Source organism: Chrysochloris asiatica, unplaced genomic scaffold (genome assembly GCF_000296735.1).
Source record: "Chrysochloris asiatica unplaced genomic scaffold, ChrAsi1.0 scaffold00441, whole genome shotgun sequence".
Lineage (NCBI taxonomy): Eukaryota > Metazoa > Chordata > Mammalia > Afrosoricida > Chrysochloridae > Chrysochloris > Chrysochloris asiatica.
The window spans coordinates 735,529-743,175 of record NW_006408959.1 but is presented as its reverse complement, the minus strand read 5'-3'; the positions used below and the strand labels follow the sequence as shown (position 1 = coordinate 743,175).

Below are 7,647 nucleotides of genomic sequence, written 5' to 3'. Positions count from 1 at the left end.
AATAAAGCATGGTATAGTCTTCCATTTTTGTAGGTCTCTTTTGGTTTCTTGTCATAGTGTTTTGTAGTTTTCTTTGTATAGGTTTCTCTGGTTACATTTATTCCTAGAAATTTCATCCTTTGGGCAGTTATTGTAAATGGTATTGCTTTTCTAATATCCTTTTTAGCGCTGCCATTTTTACTACAGAGGAATCCAACTGATTTCTGTATGTTGATCTTATATCCTGCCATTGTGCTGAATCTTTCAAGGAGCTCTTGTAGCTTTTTTTTTTTTTTTTTAACTGAGTCTTTGGCGCTTTCTATGTATAGGATCATACATAGAATACTTTGAGTAGAATTGGAGACAGCTATTCCCTGAATGTTTGGTAAACTCACCAGTGAAGGCATCTGCATCTGGACTTCTTTTGGTTGGGAGTTTTTTGATAACTTGATCAATTTTTTTTTTTTTTTTGTTATGGGTCTGTTCAACTCTGCGTAAGTTTATGTAGGTTGTGTTTTTCTAAAAATGTAGCCATCTCTTCTAAGTTTTCAAATATCATCTGCAAATAGTGTTTTTTACCCTCTCTTTGCTCATTTGGATGCCTTTAATTTCACTATCTTGCCATATAGCTCTTGCTGAGACTTCCAAACCAGTATTGAATGGGAGTGTTGATAAAGGGCATCCTTGTCTGGTTCCTGTTCACAGAGGGAAGGCTTTAAAATTCTCTCCATTGAGAGTAATGTAGGCTGTTGGTTTTGTGTATATGCTCTGAATTATGTTGAGTAATTTCTCTTCAATTTCTCTTTTTGTGTTTTTTTAGCAGGAATGGATATTGGATTTTGTCTATGCTTTTTCTGCATCAATTGATATGATCCTATGGTTCTTTTCCTTTTTCTTATTTATATGTGGATTATGTTGATTGTTTTTCTAATGTTGAACCATTCTTGCATCCCTGTATGAGCCTACTTGGTCATGATGTATTATTTTTTTGTTGTGCTGCTGGATTCTTTTGGCTAGGATTTTGTTGAGAATGCTTTCATCTATGTTCATGAGGGATATTGGTGTATAATTTTCTTTCTTAGTGATGTCCATACCTGGTTTTGGTATTAGAGTTATGCTTGCTTCATAAAATGTATTAGGAAGTTTTCCATCCTCTTCTATATTCTGGAATAATTTGAGTAGAATTGGTGAAAGCTCTCCCCTCAATGTTTGGCAAATTCACCAGTGAAGTCATCTGGATCTGGACTTATTTTGGTTGGGAGTGTTTTGATGACCTGATCAATTTCTTTTTTTGTTATGGGTCTGTTTAAGTTTTCTCCTTCATTTTGTGTAAGTTTAGGTATGTCGTGTTTTTCTAAAAATGTATCCATCTCTTCTAAGGTTTCCAATTTGTTGTAGTGCAATTCTTCATAATCTTCTGTTGTTATCCTTTTGATTTCCTTTGGCCCCGTTGTGACATTGACCATGTGGTTTCTAATGTGTGTTATTTTTGTTTTCTCCCTCTTTTCTTTTGTTAGGTTTGCCAATGGTTTGTCAATTTTATTAATCCTTTCAAAGAACCAGCTTCTTGTCCTGTTGATTCTATAATTTTTCTGTTTTCCATCTCATTTACTGTTGCTCTGATCTTTAGCATTTCTTTTCTTTTGGTGACTATAGGTTCCCTCTGTTGGTCTGTTTCTAATTGTTGTAGATGCTGTACTAATGTGTTAATTGTGGTTCTTTCTTCTTTATGGATGTGCACATTTATCACATTGAATTGTTCTTTCAGCACTGCTTTCACCATTGCCCAAAGATTTTGGTATGTTGTATTTTCATTCGCGTTTGCTTCTAGGAACATTGTGAGTTCACATTTAATTTCTTCTACTACCCAGTCACTTTTCAGCAAGGTATTATTCAGTTTCCATGTATTCGACTTTATTTCCTTGGTCTCCTTCTTGTTGATTTATATTTTTATAGCATTGGCGTCTGAAAAGACGCTTTGTAGTATTTTGAAGTTTTTAACTTTAAGGAGGTTTGCTTTGTGACATAACACATGGTCAATTCTAGAGATTGTTCCATATGCACTGGAAAACAATGTAAATTGTGCTGTTGGGTTGAATGTTTTGTACACATCTATGAGTTAGTTTAGTTTGGCATATTAAAATCTCCCACTATAATAGCAGATTTATCAATTTCTCTCTTGAATTCTAGTAGAGTTTGCTTCATATATTGTGGGGAGACTGGCTCTCCGCGGGGGTCGTGGGACACGAGTGGATATGCGAAATCGTCGGATGAAGAAATGAATACAACCCGAGAGGCTTTTCAACTTGCCTTGCTGTCTAGCTGTTCTCTCTAGCCTCTGCCTTCTGCTTCTACCTCCTCCTGCCACTTCTGCCAGCCCTCTGCTCTTTGCTGTCTGCTCTCTCTGCTGTCTGCCCTCTGCCTTCTCTCTCCTGCTCTCTGCTTCTTCTTTGTCTCCCTGCCCAGCTCAGAAAGTCTTTATTTTTTATACTTAAAATTACACAGTACATAATTGCAGGAAGCGCTTAACTCTGGGTGCTTGGCAAGGCCGCACTAAGAGGAGAGACATTATGCACGGCATATGATTCTCAAAAGCTGACCCCTATCTTCCCTTCAAGTTAGCCCTAAATTTACTTGTAAAAATATATAATTTGGCAATATTCTCAGCTTTCACTATTAGTTCTACAAACCTTAGGAAAAACTAGCTTAGCAGCAATTGCTTTCAGCCTTGGTAGATTGAATACAAAGAGAAATTGTGTAAATTACTCCTTGTCATAGAAAACTTAAGTAACTGCATTTGTGGGGCCACAAAAGCGGATAGCATTTAGAGTCAAGCTGATCTACCCCCATAGGCCTCACCACATTCAGTCACTAGCTAGAATTCTCAAACCCCTACATACAAACACCTGCATAAATAAGTAGACAATAATGAACTTAAGTGAAGAATAGTTTTGACTTAATAATCTACACTTCTTGCAGCAAGTAGCCAGGTTGGGCTTTATGCCACATAGCTTCCAAGTGATTTAATGAATATCTTTATTATAAAAATAATAGCACATTATGTAGGATAGAAAGTTTATAGTCTTTTAGTAGAAACAAGAAGAAGCAGTTTTATCTCATACTGGGAAAGAACATGAAGGTCAGTCTGAACATCACAAAGTATTCTTGTTAAAGTTGTCTAAGGACCAGGTGCAAGAATGTTGTGACTAACTGTGTAATAATTCAAGAAAAGATAAAAGTGTCAATGCATGTACTGTGTAATTTTAAGTATAAAAAATAAAGACTTGCTGGACTGGGCAAGCAGAAAGAAGAAAGAAAGGAGAAGGAAGCAGAAGGAATTAGCAGAGCCAGGGAAGGCAGAGCTAGGAGGAAGAAGAAGAGGGCAGGAGGGAGAAGGCAGAGGGCAGACAGCAGAGAGAACAGACAGCAGAGAGCAGAGGGCAGGCAGCAAAGAGAACAGGAAGCAGAAGCAAGGGCAGAAGCTAGAGAGCATAGCCGGACAGCAACAGCAAGTTGAAAAGCCTCTCGAGTTGTATTCGTTCATTTCTTCACCCGACGTTTCCGCGTATTCGCTCATGTCCCATGACCCCCGCGGAGGGCAGGAACCCCCCGCACATAATGAACTAACACTTTGATCTTTTCTTGAATTATTACACAGTTAATCACAACATTCTTGCACCTGGTCATTAGACAACTTTGACAAAAATATTTCTGTGATATTCAACTGACCTTCATCTCTTTCCTCAGCATATGATAAACGGTTTCTTCTTGTGTTCACTTAAAGATTAAGTCAAACCTTACACAAATCATCGCTACTGATTACACTTTGTTAGTAACATAAGTTTCTCCTAATCATTAATGCTTGCACTACCTCATTATTCCTACTGACTAATTATCAACTTTCTATCCTACATAATGTATTACTATTTTTTTATAATAAATGTATAACTAACATCTACTTATTTATTTTTCTAAAGTATTCATTAAATTGCTTGGAAGTTATATGGCATAAAGCCCAACCTGGCTAATTGCTACAGGAAGTACAGATTATTAAATCAAAACTTTCTTTCACTTAAGTTTATTATTTTCTGCTTGTTTACGCAGGTGCTTGTATGTAGGGGTTTGTGAATTCTAGCTAGTGAGACAACATTCCCCTCAACCGCCGGGGGCAGCAGCCAGGAGATGGGCTCGATGGTCGTAGAGAATGTGGCGGTGGTCTTCACCCAGGAAGAGTGGGCTCTGCTGGATCCTGTTCAGAGGAAACGCTACAAAGACATGATGATGGAAACCTTCAGAAACCTGGCGTCAGTCGTCTCTGGAAAACCAAATGATGAAGACAAGTTATCTAGTGAACATATACTGAGATTCATGAAGAAGAATACCTGGCCGTCTTCCATTGTAGCAGAGATCTCTGAATGGTTGGTCAGTACAGATCAGTCTGAGAACCAAGACAGACATTTGAGATCTCACACAGCAGGGCATCTCTGCCTAAGTCATGAGGGCGGTGATTGTGCTGAAACCTTCATCCAGATTCCAGAACTCACTGTCATACAACGACATTCTCCAGAAGTGAATCCGTTTGAGAGCCGTGAGTGTGGGCAAGCCTCTATACAGCACTCATCCTGTCACCACATCAGATCTCACGTCCCATGCAAAGCCTGTGAGTGGAAGAAGCCTGGAAAAACCTGCCGTTGTCCTTCTAACCTCACCACCCCTCTGAAAAGCCATGAAAGAAATGATTCCTGTAGTCAAAGGGAATGTGGGAAGTACTTCGGTTGTTTACCAGATCTTAAGACTCCCGCAACAGCTTGCACTAGGGAGAAATGTCACGACCATAACAAATGTTTGGAAGATATCTCTAGTGCCTCCTCCCTTTGCACACATGTGAGAGGTCACAGCCATGAATATCCAGGGTGTTCTAAGTCTTACAGTCATGCTTCATCCCTAATGTTACGTAAAAAAACTCACAGTGAGGAGAGGCCTTATGAATGTAAGGTTTGTTGGAAATCTTTTAGAAGTTCTTCATACCTTACTAAACATATAAGAATCCACACTGGAGAGAGACCCTATGAATGTAAGGAATGTGGGAAAGCCTTCAGAGTCTTATCCTCTCTCATTATACATACACGAACTCACAGTGGAGAGAAACCTTATAAATGTGAAGAATGTAGGAAAGCCTTTGGCTATTCCACCATCCTCAGTAAACATATACAAACTCACAGTGCAGAGAAATCTTACAAGTGTAAAGAATGTGGCAAAGCCTTTAGAGAGAAGATCCTCATCCCTTTTTAGGCATAGAAGAACTCACAGCGGGGTGAAGCCATACGAATGTCAGGAATGTGGGAAAGCCTTTATTTGTTCCTCACACTTCATTAAACATAGAAGAACGCACAGAGGAGAGAGGCCGTATGAATGTAAAGAGTTTGGAAAAGCCTTCATTTGTTCCTCATACCTCATTAAACATAATAGAACACACAGTGGAGAGAGACCTTATGAATGTAAGCAAAGTGGGAAAATCTTTAATCTATCCAACTGCCTCTCTGAACAGATGCGAATTCACAGTGGAGAGAGGCCTTACGAATGTCAGGAATGTGGGAAAAGCTTTATTTGTTCCTCAGATCTCACTAAACATAAAAGAACTCACAGCAGAGAGAGGCCTTACGATGTACGGAGTGTGGGAAAACCTTTAGTTATTCCTCAGTCCTCACAAGGCATAGAAAAACCCACAGTGGAGAGAAACCTCATGAATGTAAGGACTGTGGGAAAGCCTTCAGTGTTTTATCCTCCGTCACTATCAATACGAGAACTCACAGTGGAGAGAAGCATTATAAATGTGAGGAATGTGGGAAAACCTGTAGTTATTCCACCGTCCTCAGTAAACACATACAGACGCACAGTGCAGAGAAACCTTATCTGTGTAAAGAGTGTGGCAAAGCCTATGGAAGTTCTTCATCCCTCTTTTGGCATCGAAGAATTCACAGTGGAATGAGGCCTTAAGAATGTAAGGACTGTGGGAAAACTTTTATTCGTTCCTCACACCTCGTTTCGAATCAGAAAATTCACCATGGACAGAAGCCTTATGAATGTAAGGAGGATGGAGAAAGCTTTAGGTGGTCCTCAGAACTCCCTCCACATCTGAGGACTCACAGTGCAGAAAGGCCAGATGAATGTAAGAATTGTGGGGAAGTCTCTAGGCAATCTGGTAACCTCACCACACAAAGAAGAAGCCACAGCACTGAGACCTCATGAATATGTTGTTGTGAAATACTGTCAAGTCAGTTCCAACCCATAGCCACCCTGTGTAGGGTTTCCAAAGGAGCAGCTGGTGAGCTTGCAGTTCAAACGACTTTGCTGTCTGATGCAATAGCCCATAGCGCCACACCAGGACTCCTCAGGAGTATAAGCCATATGAAAAAGATTTACCATTCCTGACTTCTCACTTCACATACACAAACTCATGGCGCTGCTGTTATTGTTAAGTGCCGTTGACGCTTTTCAATTCATAGTGAGTTGGAATCTACGTAGGGTTTCCAGGAAGCAGCTGGTGGGTTTGAACTGCCGACCTTGTGGTTTGCAGTCCAGTACTGATCTTACAGCACCACACCAGGAATCCAATGCAGAGACTGTTTATGTCTAAAGTCCGAAATGCCATCCTTCCGAGTATAATACTGAACAGCAAATTTTGCAAGTGTGTCAGGAAGGAACAAAGTTTCTGAGTGTGAAACCAATATCTAAAAGTCGGGCAATTAGAATTACTCTGTGCCTTTGGGAGAAATTACTTATATCTGATAATTATGAGGCTGTTCTCATCAGTCTATTAGTGTCTGAGTCCAAGCTAAACTTTACCTTTGTTAAAATCTGTGGCTATTACTAATAAGCTTCAGGAAGTAGCCTTAGGTAAATGTGAGCTTATATTATTACATTTTTTAATTTTATCTTGTTATTCATATAGATACACACATTCATCTTGTATTTGGTTTAGGAGTGTGTGGTTTTCATATTTAAAGCATTTCCTATTGTAAAGGTACCTATTTTCCCTTTATAATTGTTTCTCATAGGAAAATACTTTGAATCTCTTTGAATATTATATTTTTCATTAAACCTGACTTGTGATTTTCATATGTATTGATAATTATTAGGTATGATTATTATTATTGTGCTGTTTATACAATGTTACTTTCCATTCCAGTCATTTCTTCTACTTTTATATATATGAGTTCTGCAAAAAATTTATTTATGAGCTGTGACAATTTATTTGATAATTGATCTCTATTCCATAGTATTTGTTGTTGTTGTTATGTACCCTGGAGTAAGTTCTGACTCATAGTGACCCTGTACAGCGTTTCCGAGGCTGTAATCTTTACAGGAACAGAAAGCTTCATCTTTCTCCCGCGGAACAGCTGATAGTTCCGAATTGCTGACCATGAGATAAGCAGGCCGATTCGTAACCACAATACTATAGTATTTGTAATGCCCGCCAAATAATTCGGTTGTTGTTAAGTGCGACGAAGTTGGTTCTGACTAATAGCGACCCTGTAGCGGGTTTCTGAGGAACAACTGATGAACTTGAACCGCCAACCTTGTGGTTCAGACCGACCTTGCAGGCCAGCGCATTACCCCGCGGTGATATGGCAGGACCATGCAGATTGGAAGCATAAGGCAGGGGTT

At 39.3% G+C, this 7,647-nt stretch overlaps 1 pseudogene; it reads left to right on the top strand.

Moving 5' to 3' along the window:
• Positions 1-4,170: 4,170 nt before the first annotated feature.
• LOC102820120 lies at positions 4,171-5,968 on the top strand (annotated as a pseudogene).
• Positions 5,969-7,647: the final 1,679 nt, after the last annotated feature.